The following is a 15,750-nucleotide window of genomic DNA, read 5'->3' as shown; positions in this document are numbered from 1 at the left end:
TTCACAATTTCTTAGTTGTGCTTGATTTGAACATTTAAATTAGGTATTTCTAGATTTTCAAACTTAACATCAAGAGGTTTTAGAACACAGTACTATGTCGCTATCACATAAAAGTCTGTATGACCTGCGATTCAGCAACACAGGTTTCAATGTGCTGCACTAGATTGTCCCAGCAGAAAACTATTCGTGTATGAGATGCAGACCTCAGTGTCTCAGTTGCCAGCTATCTCCCATGCAAAAAGTAGAAGGGAACTCATCCAGTCAGCATATTCACTGGGGTTGCCTACAGGACTTTTCCTTCCCAATAGAAGCTAATAAACTTTCACAACACATAATGAGAAATATTGAAGACCAGTCTAGTCACACCCTGTACATGCACATTTTGTTGGAACAAGACATCTCATAAATATTGCAGTGTGTCTGTAGCTTGTAGTCTTTGAGTCTGTTTTTGTTTAGATTTAGTCTGTCTTTGTCCTAATGAGTAGTCAGGAATCCTAACTCATCCTATTATCCAGGAACAGTGTGGAGCAGGATATATTTTAACTAATTGCCTCTGCTTCAAAGATGCCTGTATATGTATATATGGACTCCAAAGCATCCTTCACATAAACCATTATAATATGCAAATAGCCCATATTTCCTGTCATGTACACCATTAGCTACAAGAGGAATGTTGTCATAATCACCACAGTCATTATTCCCAGTCATAATTGCTAGTAGATGACTTTAGTCATTGGTTGCATTCAGGAAAATTACAGATGGCATACCTGAATACTCTGCTGTCTGCCTTGGAGATGTAGAACCTTGGTGCAGTCCAAGACTCCTTATTCACTTTAAACTAAAAAAGGATAGGTTTAGATGAGATATAAGGAAGAAATTCTCTATTATGAGGGCGATGAAGCACAGGAACAGGTTACCCAGTGAAGCTCTGGCTACCCCATCCCTGGAGGTGTTCAAGGTCAGGCTGTGGGGCTTTGAGCAACCTGACACAGTGGGAGGTGTCCCTGCCCACAGGAGGGGGATTGGAATTAGGTGATCTTTCCATTACTCACATTTTATTACTCATATTACTCATATTTTTTTACATTTTATCATGTAAAGATGTTATTGAATTTCATGGGTAGATTGGGAAGTTCTTCATTCATGTCTATACTTGCCTCTGTATTGGTGGTCAGAAACTGCAAAACTCCATGCCTGTTTAATTTTCAAAAGATACCCTAAAGAAATTTGGGAGACTTCAGACTTTTTATCTTCATTTGGTAGCAAAATGTGTTTCTGTCACACAGAGAATAGAAACACTACAAGGGAAGCTTTAGTACAGAGCTTTTTCTTTGTTTTAATGGGATTTTGTCCATGGTATTGTTTTTGTTCATCAAATCTCCATCATATGCAGAATAATTATTACCTGCAATAGTTATTTTTGAAACATTCATCTCGAGATTCATTAACATACAGATTTAGCTGTCTCTTTGAAGTGCTAAGGAGCTCTAACCAGATAAATTTGTAATTTCTAGGTGCATGTATGCATTCCCATTGAAATGTCTTCTTCACTAAGATACCTGTAAATTTGTCATACATTGTTCTCTCAACAACATTCCTTGTTCTCTCGACATCTGACTTAACATTTCAGACATTCTTACAGGTCATATAGGACCAGAAATGAGGTGATTTGCTCAAGTTAACTAACAAGCCCATAAGATAGAGGAAAATAGTCCCAAGGATTCCTGTATATAGAATCCCAATGACTAGGCTGCACAACCTGCTTTTAAATTTCTATGCCTTGCTAGTACTATTTTAAAGGCTCAGTCAAGCCAATTTTATTTTCAAGAATAATTCCATGGATGTTAACATAGATTTTGAGGTGGCTTTTGTAGATCCAATATCATTATACTTGAGTTCCTGCAAGTTAAGGATTCTTCTGTAAAATTAACAACTCCCACATTCAAGATGCTGAGGTAGTTCACCCCATGTAATCGAAGGGTTGCCAGTGTACTGGTAATGGATAACTCTTGAATGTTATAGTTTTGAAAAACACACTAAAATGCAGCCTCACAGCTGTGCATATTAAAATTTATCTTATTTCAGGCACTGTATTAGCCCTACGTTTCCCAGGAGAGAAAGTGAATAAGAACCCCATACATACATGATCCCTGTTTCATGACTTGTCATGACTATAACCAACAGCAACTACTGTGCTCAACCCCAGCTAGGCTTGGCTGAGCTAGAAGAGCCCTGTTACAGGGAGGGGAGCTCAGACCATTTTTCAGATATTACTTGCACAGTGTTGCCATCAATATGTGTAAGCTACCTATTTGCTGTCTGGATTGTCATTCTTAGTTGTACCACAGCACTACTCTGAGCTGCTTATTGCTGGTGTTACAGTATGTATATCTGGGAGAAAAATTCCTCTGCATTTTTCTGGCTCATAACTGAAAGGGGAATTTGCTTGGCAGTGCTTCTTAAATGGTGATTCTTGATGTTCTGAGGAGGACTCACAGACACTTGTGAAATTTCAAAATGCTGCGTGTGATAAGACAGGCATATAAGTTTAAGAAATTGTAGTTAACATTCAGGAGTCTCACAAGGACAGAGGTTCAATGAAAATTGTAATTATTCTGTCATAAATCTTGAGTAACTTAACAGTGCATTGCTCTTTCTCGTGCTTTTTCACTGCACGCTTTAGGGAAGCTTTGAATTCTGTTCTGAACCACATCCTTCACGCAGTGCTGACCCTAAAACAATTATCATTTTGGGTATAGGCGCAAGATATAGTAAGATGGTTCTTCAGCCATGGCTAATTGCCCTCAGAAAGCATAAATATCCCTTGATGAGTTTATCACCCAAGCCACACCTATATATGACAAGGCCATGAGACATGTATTGAAGCTCAGTCTTTATGCAGAGGTAGTTGTAGCTGAGGAGTGTTAATACCAAGTGGGAGGACAGGATCACAGGCCTTGGAGGAACAATGTTGAATCTAGTATGCATGTTTGAATTTGTTTAATCTCAGGAGATATGGTCTCACCAGGACAGTCTGCAAACAGGTATTTCAGATGTTATTCAAGCTTAAAATACCATCTGCATAGTCAAGGTCTCTGAAAATCGTATTGCTAATTGCTTGTGTCACCTGCCCAAGGCGGGTCATCTGCCTGCTTCTGGCATTGCAAAATAACAAAGAAGGGTGCCGGAGAAGGCTTCAGCTGCTCCCAGTTCTCTTCCCTTCTCATGCCTCCCTATTTTTGCTCTGTAGGACAGTATAAGACATTTAGCAAGAAACATCTTTCTGTGCCTCATAGCAGGACATATGAGTTCTTCACAAAGATGATGCATGTGGTTTTAGAAACATGCTGTGCAAGTGTCATATTGAGGCCATGGCTTATGTTCATTCCCTTTCTGCTAAAGGGAAAACAAGTAAACAACCACACAAATATGAGAACTGTGATGCTGAGAAATCATCTCATGGTACATGAGGATAATTGAACCAGAGATATTGTCCCAAGAGTGATTATTATTAAGGCCATTTACAAGAAATCTGTTACAAGTGAAGCATGTAAGTTATTTTCATTTGTAGGAATGGCATGATGAGCTTTTAGAAAATAGCTCTGAATTAGATTGCATTTTCTTCAGAGGAGAAAACAGCTGTTGGATCTCAAATTTGATATTTTAGTTTCTCACAACTTCAGGATTTGTGATTCTTACTGGTAGCAATAAGTGCAATTCTGTGTTTAATAACTGTGATGGAAATAAAGAGAGAAGTGACATCCAGGAGACATTGATTCATTGCCTTGGGATTTGCAAGGAAGTTGCTTAAAAAGGACTCTTAAAAGGGATATAGCTTTCACATAGCTCACATTATCTGAATAAAATTCCTTTATCTGATGAAATATTTCAATAAAATGCATTATTGGCAATTCTAATACTAGTTTGGAAGTCCTGGCTGTCAAACTAGGATCCACAATAGGAAGAGTACTAGGCAGAAAATTATGGTGTGTTTTCAGAATGAGATTACACTACAATATCTATCATCAGGGCGTTTTCTGGCCAAATCCACCCACAGTCCCATGAGAAGGAAGGGAGTACATATCAAAGGCTATGGAGAAACTCTGTCTAGTCTGGGCTTGAAAACAGGTTGTAAGTCATGTAAAATGAAAGACAAATCATAATAATGGCTTCTACTACTCTGAAATGGTTTAAGTAAGGCACACATTATCTTTCTGTATTAACAACTGGTGTAAATCTCACCAGTTGTTGTATTGCCAATGTCATATTCAAAGATAAAATTATGAACTAAAATACTGTCCTTAAGTCATTTGAAATCTTGGATAGTGTTACATTTCAGCTGAGTGTTGTAGTGTACCGAACCCTCTGAGTGTTGCTGATTACAAAAGAATTGGGGTGTTAGAGAAAAAAAAAATCTGACAGCCAAGACTGTGACAATAATGACAAATCCATCCTGCATAATTGTGAAAAATCAGCTCATGCAAGTATCTAACCTTATATCAAAGAGACACTTACTGTCTTGCAAACGGTGTTGTTTTAAGAAATGGCTTATCAATGGTTGTATTATATGTTCCAGAACATGGGGCCAGAATGTGTTCCAGATGGGCTGAGGGTAGGAAGTCTGAGAAAAAACATCTTGAATTATGGAGGAACTAGTACTGTCACCACAAGTTACTGTTTTTTAATTTCATTAAATGTTCAAAATGTTTATTTATCAGTAAATAATAATATAGACTGATTTGTTCTGATGGCATTTGTCCAAACAAGCTTTTAAAGAAAGGAAAGCAATATTTTTTAACTCTGTTGTCAAAATTCAGGAAAAAAAGAAAAAAAAAAGGTTGCTTTTAACTTTTTGTTTTCCACTAAAGTTTAAACTGTACATATGCTAAGGGATTGTCTTTCTTCTAGACAAAAACTCCATGCCACCAAAGTTCAGTCCTGCTTATATTAGTAAGGATTTCAACATTTATTCAATAAAAAAAAAAAATCTTAAATGTAGACACATTCACAGGGGAATTCTGCTTTGGGTATACACATGACTCAAAAAAGCCTATTCAAGATAATTTTTTTACTTGCTCTTTTCACTGAAACTGGTAAGGATTTGGCAATAGAGGAGATAGTTAATGTTTCCAGTTGGCATTTTAATGACAAAATCTCAGAATCATGGAATGGTTAAGGTTGGAAGGGACATCTGGAGGTCTCTTTGGGGAAGTAATTGAATTCTCCCATTCACTTCCCAGACCTCTATCAGTGACTAACATCATGGAAAATTTCCTCAGCTACTTCCTGATTGCAGATCTACTTCAATTTGACATTTTGTTTTCATCAAGATTTTAAATAATCAATCTTTATTTAGCAGCAATCCTATTTTCTTTTTCAAATCCACTGCAGTTTCAGTTTAATAATTTGAACAGAAATATGGTTAAGGTTTGGTTCTATTCCAAACAAAACTAGGTTCCTCAAGTTCTATTTTAGCACTGGTCTGACTCACTGAATGCTTGTTATTTACAGATGGCTAACAGTTGTAATACATTTGAAGCCTTCTCTATTGTACTCTTTCACTGGCAGGAAGCTTTTAGCAAATATTCTGGTTGGAGTCATCACAAAACAGTTTAGTGATTCTGTTAATACTTAGCACACTGTAACTCAAATCATGGGTCTACTAGGTCCTATGCTGCTGGAAACTTGCTGGAAACTCTTTCATGATGCTGAGGAAGCTTATTCTTCCTGTAAGCTATTGGATCTCCCTTCTTAACTATGAAATACATGAAGGGTTCTTATCTTAGTTTACTAGCTCTTTTCTAAAAAAAACTTTTCTTTTGTCCAGATTAAAAAAAAAAAAAAGGGGGGGGGGCTAAACATGAGGTAACTGATCAGTGATGTTTCTTGGAAGCTGTTTCATTCTGAGTTGGTTCATTCACCACTAGAAATATGTGACTACTGTCATTTAAATAGCTGTCTCTTTTTGTCTCTGTAGACACTCTCTGTTATGTACCCTGGCTGAGTCATGTGCTCTATTCTTTTGTTTATATTATAAGTTCAGGTTGTAGTTCCTCCCAAGATAAGAAGAAAAGGGAAGTTTTAGTTAGGTGTTTTTGTTTGGTTGGTTGGTTGTTTTTGGTATAGGTTTAGCCTAACTTGAGCTATAAGAGCTGTCCCTTAATTTCAAATGTATCAAGATTTTGCCTACATTACAATTACATATTCTGCTTTGTAATGCATTTTAACATTGTGAGCTTAGAGAATAACATAATTTCATTAAATATCTGAATTCCATTTAAAATGCTGTTACTAAGTAGCTACATTATGTTTATATGAACTTCTTTTAAAGAGGTGGCATGGTAAGTTAAAATCATGCTCACTGCAATTAACTCAGTAATGAGTTAATTATTATTATATAGAAAGCAGGCTGAAAAAAAGAATTCTTAGTGCTTTCTCACAATTAGTTAATAAAGTGTGCTAAGATGTATGAAGAACCAACAATTGCTAAATATACCCCCAGGACTACTGGGTGTCAGACACAGTTCTTGGTACCTTGGAACTCTTTTCCAAACTTAATAAATCTATGATTCTATGATCTTGCATTAGGCCAGAAAATTGCAGCTAATCATTAGAAGGAATGTATTTCTTGACCCATGTGATCCTAGATCTCAAACTGGCCTTAGCTGTTTATGTGAAAACAAAACAAAACAAAACAACAACAAACATTAAAAACAAACAAACAAACAAAAAACCCTACATCCTATTATCACTTGAATATCCTGAAGCAGTCTGTAAGGAAACAAAGCTCTCATTCAAAATTCCAGTTCCCTACTTGTGAGGAATATAACCACTGCAGTTTTGTAAATTAAAGTTTTGTAATATTATCCAAAGGCTGGCACTACATTTCACTTGATTTAGATTAAGTGGAATGGAAAGTACTTATTTACAGCATCAGAAACAGACAGGACAGCTGCACAATAATAAGAGTTTATAAGAGGCACCAGTGGAAAAAAAAAAAAAAAAAAAAGAAAAAAGAAAACAAACTATGCTTTTATCTTTTTTTTTATATATATTATATAAAAATATAGTATATATATTATATATACATAATATATATTATATATATTATATATATTATAGTATATATATATTATATATTATAGTATATATATAAAAATATATATATAAAATCTAAAGTCAACCTGCATTAAGCCAGCATATTGTAGACTCTTTTCTGGCCCACACAGTCAGGAAATTCTCTCTTAATTCATTCCATGGGTTACATTTATCAGAAAATTTTTTGTATAGTTTCCTTTCTTGAAGTTCTTGGTCCTCTCTAACATACTTGGAGACTGCTCTGACACTCTGCCCCTAAACTAAGGACTATAGGATCTCTTTCAACAAACAGGTCATTTTGGCAGACATCACCATATCCTTGACTGACCTATGATGTTATTTGGTAATGAAGGAGTAAGCATTCCTTAACTTGGAGGAACTGTTTTCTTAACATTAAGAAAATAATTAGGAAAATAATGCTGAGTGCTGCAGAGGAGGATGTGCAAGAAATTACTGGGAGTTTAGCTACTAAAGCTCTTGGAGAGAGTCATGGTTCAAACAAGTAGCTGAATATTTTGTTCTAATGTCAAAATAATCATAGAGCAAGAAATAAGGTTCAATTTATTTCATTTAAAGACTTTTCTATGGTATATATGAAGACTTTTAGGCAGGCCACAAAACATGCTTTTGGGGCTATGGTATATTACATCTGTAAAGGAATACAGTGATAATTTCATAGTTCAGCACAGTAATTCGCTGGTGAGTATTGTACATTAGATTGGTAAAATCCAGTTATATTCCATGGATTTTTTTTTCAGTCCAAGTGTCAATGTTTTAAATGCTTTCAAAAAAAAGCAAAAAAAAACAACAAAAAAAGTGAGATTTATTAAATCATTTGTTCACCATTGCCTCTGTCCTCTAAGAGGTATTTGCACAGTTCATTTTACCATCTCATCATTTTCATTTTCATTTCACTTTCTGTGTGAAGTGGCTTGTTCCTGGGATGTTTTCTATCAAGCTGTTAAAAAATTTCCACTGCATGCACACTGTCGTGATTGTTGCACTCTAGTTTACATTGGTTTGGTGCTGTGGTAATAAATCACACTATCCCGTGGGAAAGCTGGAGCAGGAAATACAAATTTTCTTCAAAATTCTTATTTACTTAACTTATGACAACTCTTTTCATATAACTGCTGAGTCACAGTAGCAAAATGTGAGGGATGGCAAAACAGAAATTGCTCTTTCTCTGCTAAAGGTGAGGGAGGGAAGAGCTGTGGCTAAGTACCAATGTGACTCAGACACAGCTTCTGCAACTGGAAGAGAGGGTGCTGAAGAAATTCCTTTATTTCTGTTCTTCCTTTGTTTCCTAGCAGGGATTCTGACAGTTATTTGCACTTTCCTGTCATCTTTGTATTTTCACTGTCTATAGGATGTTTTACATATGTTAGATACATTTTCTCTGTTGTCTTTGTGATTCCTTAAAATCAGATCAGCTTGGCTCCCAAGGTTGCATTCCCGCACTGGCGAGTCACTGACCTTCTGTGATTTGTGTTTATGCCCCTGGGGCTCGAGCCTCTATTCTTAAAGCCTGTGTGTATTCTTAAAGCCTTAAATCTTGCACTTGTGGTCTCGGGGGGCCTTTGCTATGCTACTGTGAAATCCAATAGGCTTGTGGCACTCTGTGCCAGATCTTCAAAGGGGAGTAGCATCCCAAAGCTCAATATTAACATAATAAGCCTGATCTCCCAAGCTCCCTTCACAATCAGTGTAGAGAGATAAGCTCTCCAGAGAGAAATTAAAGGTGGGAAAGTTAGAATTTCACTTCCTTCTGAACTGCTTTCTGGAGAACCCCACCTCCAACTTTCGACACTAGAAGGAGCCCAAGATGTTCAGTCTCACTAGGTTACAGCAGCCTTTGAATATATTGCCTGCTATCCATCATCCCCCACCCATTGCCTCCACAGCCTTGTTATGGAAGCACAATTGTCTTGAGGAGTAATCAGTGTGGGAATGCTGTGATGCAGTGACAAAAAATACTAAAAATAAATCCTTCCATAAGCTCACTCAACAAAGGAATTGAATTGAGTTATTGAAAATAAGGAGAGGAACAATAACATTTGAAGAATACACTTGAATCCCAGTAAAATCAAAGGAGTGCTTTTTTCTTATCTACTAAAGATTCTGTATCACTGCAGTATTTATAGGAACCTGTAAAGGAAAGAGGTTTGTCTTCATTGTTCAATCTTTTGCTCCTGCATGTGAAAAGATTTTTTTTGGACAGACCTTCTTATTGAGCTCTTCTCACTTCACCCATACTTTACTTTCTTAAAGGGTATTTATACCACTGGTGTTTATTCCTGTGTTTAATTAAGGAACTTACTGTTTCTGACTCTAGGCTTCCTTTCTTTTTTAGTTTAATTTTTATTTTTTATTTTTTAACATCTTAAAACTACTACTAATATTTATCAAGCTTTGGATGAGTTCTTGTGATTATATATATATGTGTGTGTGTGTGTGTTTATATATATATATGCATATGTATATGTTTATATATAAATGGAGTAATACTGTGAAAAAAATATGGCAGATATTCATATTATATAAAATGTACAGTGTTTATGCTATTTGATGAACATTTGAGCCAAATGTCAATGGGAAACATATTCCTGCATGCTGAAGATCCCCGGATGCCTTTTGGAGTTTTACGTTACAATCTTGTTACATCACATTTTAACTTATTCTTTATGCTTGTGTCATAATAAACCTGCTTTTCTGTAACAAATGCCTGGTGCTGCCTTTGATGGGAAAATCACCATCAGTAGCTTGTTATGTAATTTTAATTTACTGATCCCTGACAGGTCTCCATTGCTTCTGTCCTTTCTTTTTGACAATGTGGAAGATCATTTGTACTGTGAATGAAGCTGACGTGTTTAAGATACAAGGGCACACCTGCAGCTGCCTGAGAGTGCACAAGAGACATGTTAGGCCGAAGGTCCTTCCAACCTAGCACCAAGCAGTAACCAGCAGCAGAGGCCTAGTGAACTGTACAAAACCAGCAACCGTGCAGTGTTCTCTGAGAGTGATGTCCCTCTGCTTAGCCCCCAGCAGACACTTCTGCTTGAATTTGTTCAAACTCTCACTAAATCCATGTGCACTTCTACTGTGAACTACACTCTATCACTGCAATTTTTGCAGTATATCTGCTTATTGGGAAGATCACCTCCTTTCCTTTGTTCTGCATCTGCTGCATGTTTCTTTTATTTGAGAGTAATGCCCTTATCTCTTGGACTATAAAAAACAATTGTCCTCTATTTATTTTCTGTGTTGCCAATGGCTGCAGAGGCCCCTATTGTATTCCCTCCTCAGTGGTTTCTTTCTCATGCTGGCGCTTGTTTCTCACAGAGCTAGTCCAGCCCCTGATAACCTCCACTGCCCTTCTGTGAATCCATTCTACTGGCTGGGATGGGAAAATCATAACATCTCAGAATACCCAGCGTGTATGTATGCTGCTTCCATATAGAGAAAAAGTAACTGGTCTGTTCTGTATTCCTTTCTTTGTCATTTCTAGCATTTGATTTGTTTTTCTGACCCGAGCATCTGAACACTAAGTTAACATTTTCCTAAAATTCTCATTTATAACAAATAGATCTTTTCCCTGAATAGTAGCGGCATTCATAGAGACCATTATTTTATATGAGAAGCTTTCCTGGGTGAATCATCTGATCTATAATATTTTCCTCAGTCTTGGTTTTGTTCCCAATACTCCTGGCCTTTGTTACTGGTAATTCAGTGATGATTTTGAAAATCTTGTTTTTCTTCAGATCATTTTCAGCAGCTGCCTGCTTTGCGTGTTGGAAGCTCATATCCAATTATTTGATGTAAATCAAAGCTTCCAGGCTACTACTCAATTTAAATTCTGCTTCAAAGCCATGCCTAATTTGAAAAGAAAAGGTTAATATCCCCTCTTTGTATTCAGAAATATATTTTAATTCAACATAGTTTTTATCATAGAACACAGTCCTAAGTTTTCTACCTTAGATGATATGTATATGAAAAAAAAAAAAGTGTCATTGTACTTGTTCTTACAAAGAAACATATATATATATACATACATATATATATATCTTTAAATTAGTCCTAATCAGATCTATAATCATTTACTTTGTTCCCACTTTGCTTTTTCTCATTCCTGGAAATTACTTCAATAACTATCTTTTTTTTTTTTTTTTTTTCCTGTAGCATGCATGTAGAATGCTATGCTACATGTAGAACGTAGCATAACATTCTAATGTAGCATAGCAAATTCTAATGTAGAATGCATTACATGAAATGCCTTGAATTTCTGGATTCTTGTTTTGTATAAAACTTACGTTGTCATCTGACAAAATATACTTGGTCTTGTTATGTTATTTTTTGAGATTCAAGTGACTTCCTACAAAGCCATTAAGACTTCTCAGACATTCTACAATATTATATGCTGTCACAAATTCTGTCATTACCTATCTTGTACATTTACACTTTAACCCTTTAAAACAGTGTTAAAAGACACTTTAAAAGAGTGTCCCTTAAAGCAGGGACACTCTTTTTCTTTTGTTGTGCAAAAGACTCTATTGTGTCAGTACCATGGAGCTGGAAACTGTAGAAAAAGTTTTTTTTTTTTTTTTTTTTTTTTTATTTCTCCTGTTTCTCACATCTTCTGTCAGGACAAACACATTCTGTTCTGACCAAAACTCTTCATTAGCTCTTTTCTGATCATACTAAACATTTATTACAAAAATTTCTTCGAAGAAAGAGGTTATCAGCAATTTTGAAGCCACATCATGTGATGTTTGGATAGGGAGAAGAGAGGAAAAAAGGGAATATTTCTTGTCCTGGTGGCAGCAGATAACAGTCAGTGCACTGGAAGAACATTATAGCTGATTCAGTTTGTATGTGCAATTGTTCTCTAAAGAAAAAGACTTTTGAATAGAAGTAAATTTCTTTATGAATATAATTTCTCCACTTGCAGTACTCCAGTGGAGGTGTATATTAGTATCAATCCAGTATATTTTTCCATATAACAGCTTTCAGGCTTTAAGGCCACCATGATTATTGATTCAAACAATCCCAGGAGATTTATCCATTTAATTAATTATTTTATTTATTTATTCATTTCATTGACTTTGGTTTTGGTTTTCCTGTTTTTGCAGTAGTATGGAGAAAAATATTGTAATGTGTGGGTGTTTTGGTTTATTCTCCTGTTCAGTGAATCTGTTCATTTTGCATCCAAGCACTTGGTTGCTAAAATCAGCAGAATGTCTAGATTCTCTCTTGCATGTCTTATTATCCATATAATAGCTGATACAAGAGGTAACAGAAATTTCAAGTGATTCATATAGATTCTTATAAAAATTATTAGAATAAAATATCATGAATTCTAAACACACAAACATATTTAATATTTGATTACCAAAATAATTAATATCTCCTTCTGTGTTGACTGATATGACACCTGCATTAGAAGATCTTTTGTATGTGTGCTACTAGGAGTGACTGGAGTCCTTAATAATTTTTGGTTATTTTCATGAGGTATACTGTGAACTGAAGATGATGCTGATGATATCGATGACAAATAGAACACCAACCATACCTATTAGTTGCAAATGTTGAAAATGACCTTCATAGAGAAAAACATGGAATCACATGAGGCTTCTGTATTAACCCTCAGAGGAATATACCATCATGACTTTTCCATTACCTTTCTGGAATAACAGTTGATCTAACTGACCACTCCTCTTGAGACAGTGAAACTGTGATTCTTTATCATGGGGCTCTCACCTGAAGTCTCACCTAGGTTTATAAATGCATGAGAATGCATTCTTTTAGAAATGTACGACTATAATAACCTGTCTTTTCTTTTTATACTTCATTATTTTATGTTTCAGAACCAGTGCTCACGTGTAATGACTGCTTTATATTCAGCTTTGTTTTGCTCACATGCTGGCTGTTCACTGTACTTATCCTACAATTTAGTGTCTCTTCCTCTGCATAGGAAGGCTTAGGCTTGTCTTGTAAAAAGATTCATTAAAGCTGATGCAGCCAGTAGCATAAGGAACCCTGGTGATGTCTTCATAAAAACTTTGTTTTACATATTAATGCAATAATTCTGTTGCATTAGTATGCATATAATTCAATTAGTTCACCATTTAGAAAGATTTTTTTTTTGATGGAGCAGTAAGAAAAGTCTGAAATAGTTCGGTTCCTGTCAACTTCAGACCTAGACATGGGACAAAAGTGTGGTGCAAAAACATTGGGCTGTAGCACAGAGAGAAGTCAGTCAGAGACAAGGATTTCCCTAGATGATCTGAGATATGCTGAGCTGGATGGGATCTCATTGTGACTTACCAATAGGGTAAAACTCCCTTCAAGCTTATTGTATTGATACATTCACTATACAAAAACCAATAATAGCTGAAAACAAGCAAGGATAACAGAAATAACATTCTTAAGTTAATTTTGAAATGTTCAGTTTCTGGCAGGTTGTATCAAGAAAAATAAAGCTCAGAGAACTAAAGTAATAAAATGACACTTGCACAGCAGGTTGTTTCAGGTCTGTCTCTTTAAAGTCTCCTTTACTATTGTGCTGTTTTGTAACTGATCTATCCAGTACAGTGAGACTAAATGAGAATTTTGACCTGCTCCATCTCTTTTGTAAACAAGCGCATACAGGGAGTTACAGCTTGTTCATTGGCACAGTTATCTAGGTCATCTGGAGTTTGACCAAAGGCCTGTGAAAATCAATGAAAAGACTTCCGTCAGCTTCAGAGGGTTTTGAATTGTGCCTTTAGAGCTTGGAATAAAGATGATAGAGAGGAATGAATCCACTTTGGAGCATAAAAAGAGTCATACTTCCATATTTTGTTTTCATCAGTTAATCTCTGAATTTTAAATAGAGTATTGTATAGGGATCTCATGATGTTTCTAATTGTCAAGAAGTGTCTTGATAGACATCTTCTATAAAGAAATTAGGCATGTAAACTTAAATTTAATATTGGTATTCTTCACTTCTTAAAGATAAATCTGAAGAAATATAGTTAAAAGTAATAGCAAACTATATAACATTTTGTGTTATTAAATAAATCAGTGGTTTGTGCTGAGTAAGGCTTTAAATTTCTGTTGGTGCTTAAAGAGGTAGATACGTTCTTGGAGCCAAGCAGATATATAAGCACTGACAGACGTTAAATAAACTTTTTTTTTTTTTTTCCTCTTAAAATGTGGTTATAATTTATATGAATCAATGGTTGACGAATATGGCTCTATGGCTTTGTTTTTTTATTTTTCTGGGGGAACGCAAGAATCCCAGAAACTGTCAGTAATAGCACAAAACTAGACCAGTGCTTTGCTTCTAGATTAAAACTGCTGTTTAATGTTCTATGTCTAACTCAAGATCTTGTTCAAGATCTTGCAGAATTGTTCACTTTAAGGACTTAGTGAAATAAATTGTTTTGAACTCAGGGCCATGTGTTAGCAACAACAGTGCAGAATAAAATGAAATACAGTAAAAAAACAACACAAAGAATGTCTATTGAAATCTGATTGTTGTTGGTTCCCTTTATGTGGAATGGTTTCCTGGAATGGAGGTGGAAGACTATATTATTTTCTTGAAAAAAATACCAATTTGTAGCTGCTAGGAAATGCAGTCTAATCTTGGAATTCTAATTTGACTAAAGATTTCCCTGTTGCAAACCTCATTATTTTGTGAAATTGTTTACTGCAGCTAAAAATATCACTAAGGATGCCTGTTGAGACATCAAGTTGACTTCAAAAAGCTAAATAAACTCATTAGGTGTATGCAAAAGACTAGCTGCATCCATTATCTGTTCAAAGTCAATTAACTGACTTTTATTTAAAACAAAAATCCTTTCTACAACATTGCACTTTTTTTTTTTTTTTTTTTTTCCCAGTGATGATTACAAGATTAAACACATGTAAAAAAAAGTAATTTTACTTTAGAATACATTTATATCCAGGTCTCTCCCCATCAAAACCTGCTCAGATCTATTTTCTTCCACTACAAATGGTAAAGGATGCAAAAACAAGGAGTTATATTGGTCCTCAAGCTGCAGAAGTCTCTGGGTATCTAATATTCTGCTAATACAGTTTTCCACCCACTTTGAGTTGCTATCTGAACTGTCCAGACTGATGCCATCAAACTAGACTTAGGCAGCTAAATTTTGAAGCCCAGGATTCTCCCAAATTATTGACCTCAACTTTTGCACAGGACTAGTTATATATGGCCTTATGAGCTTGTCTTTGTCATGTAGGGGGTTTAAAGCTCCAAAGAGGCAGGGGGAGGTGTGGAAGGAGAGTGAGTGTAAATATAAGGGGCTGAAAAGTGGTTGTACTAAAAAAAAAAAGTTTATTTTTTAGCCTTGTATAAAGTAATTTATTATTTATTACTTTTCTCTGCTGGGTGAATTTAAAATAAAAATATCAATAATTGCAGTGTGTAGGGAGCAAGTGTGATAGGATTTCTCAGATCTAACTTTTGATAAACAGTTGAGATGATAACCCCATTTGTATAGCATTTAGTGTGTTGCATTTGGTGCTTTACAAATTGTTTTTCATATTTGTCATTGTCTAAGAGTTTTTAAGGCTCTGTCTTGGAGCTGTTTGGTAACATGATTCAATGTTTCCTCACATTATGTTTGGGACTATGTCTGAAGATCCAGG

The sequence above is a fragment of the Aythya fuligula genome, chromosome 4 (assembly GCF_009819795.1).
Source record: "Aythya fuligula isolate bAytFul2 chromosome 4, bAytFul2.pri, whole genome shotgun sequence".
In the NCBI taxonomy this organism is placed as follows: Eukaryota; Metazoa; Chordata; class Aves; order Anseriformes; family Anatidae; genus Aythya; species Aythya fuligula.
The sequence above is the reverse complement of the archived record's forward strand: the minus strand, read 5'-3'. Positions refer to the sequence as shown.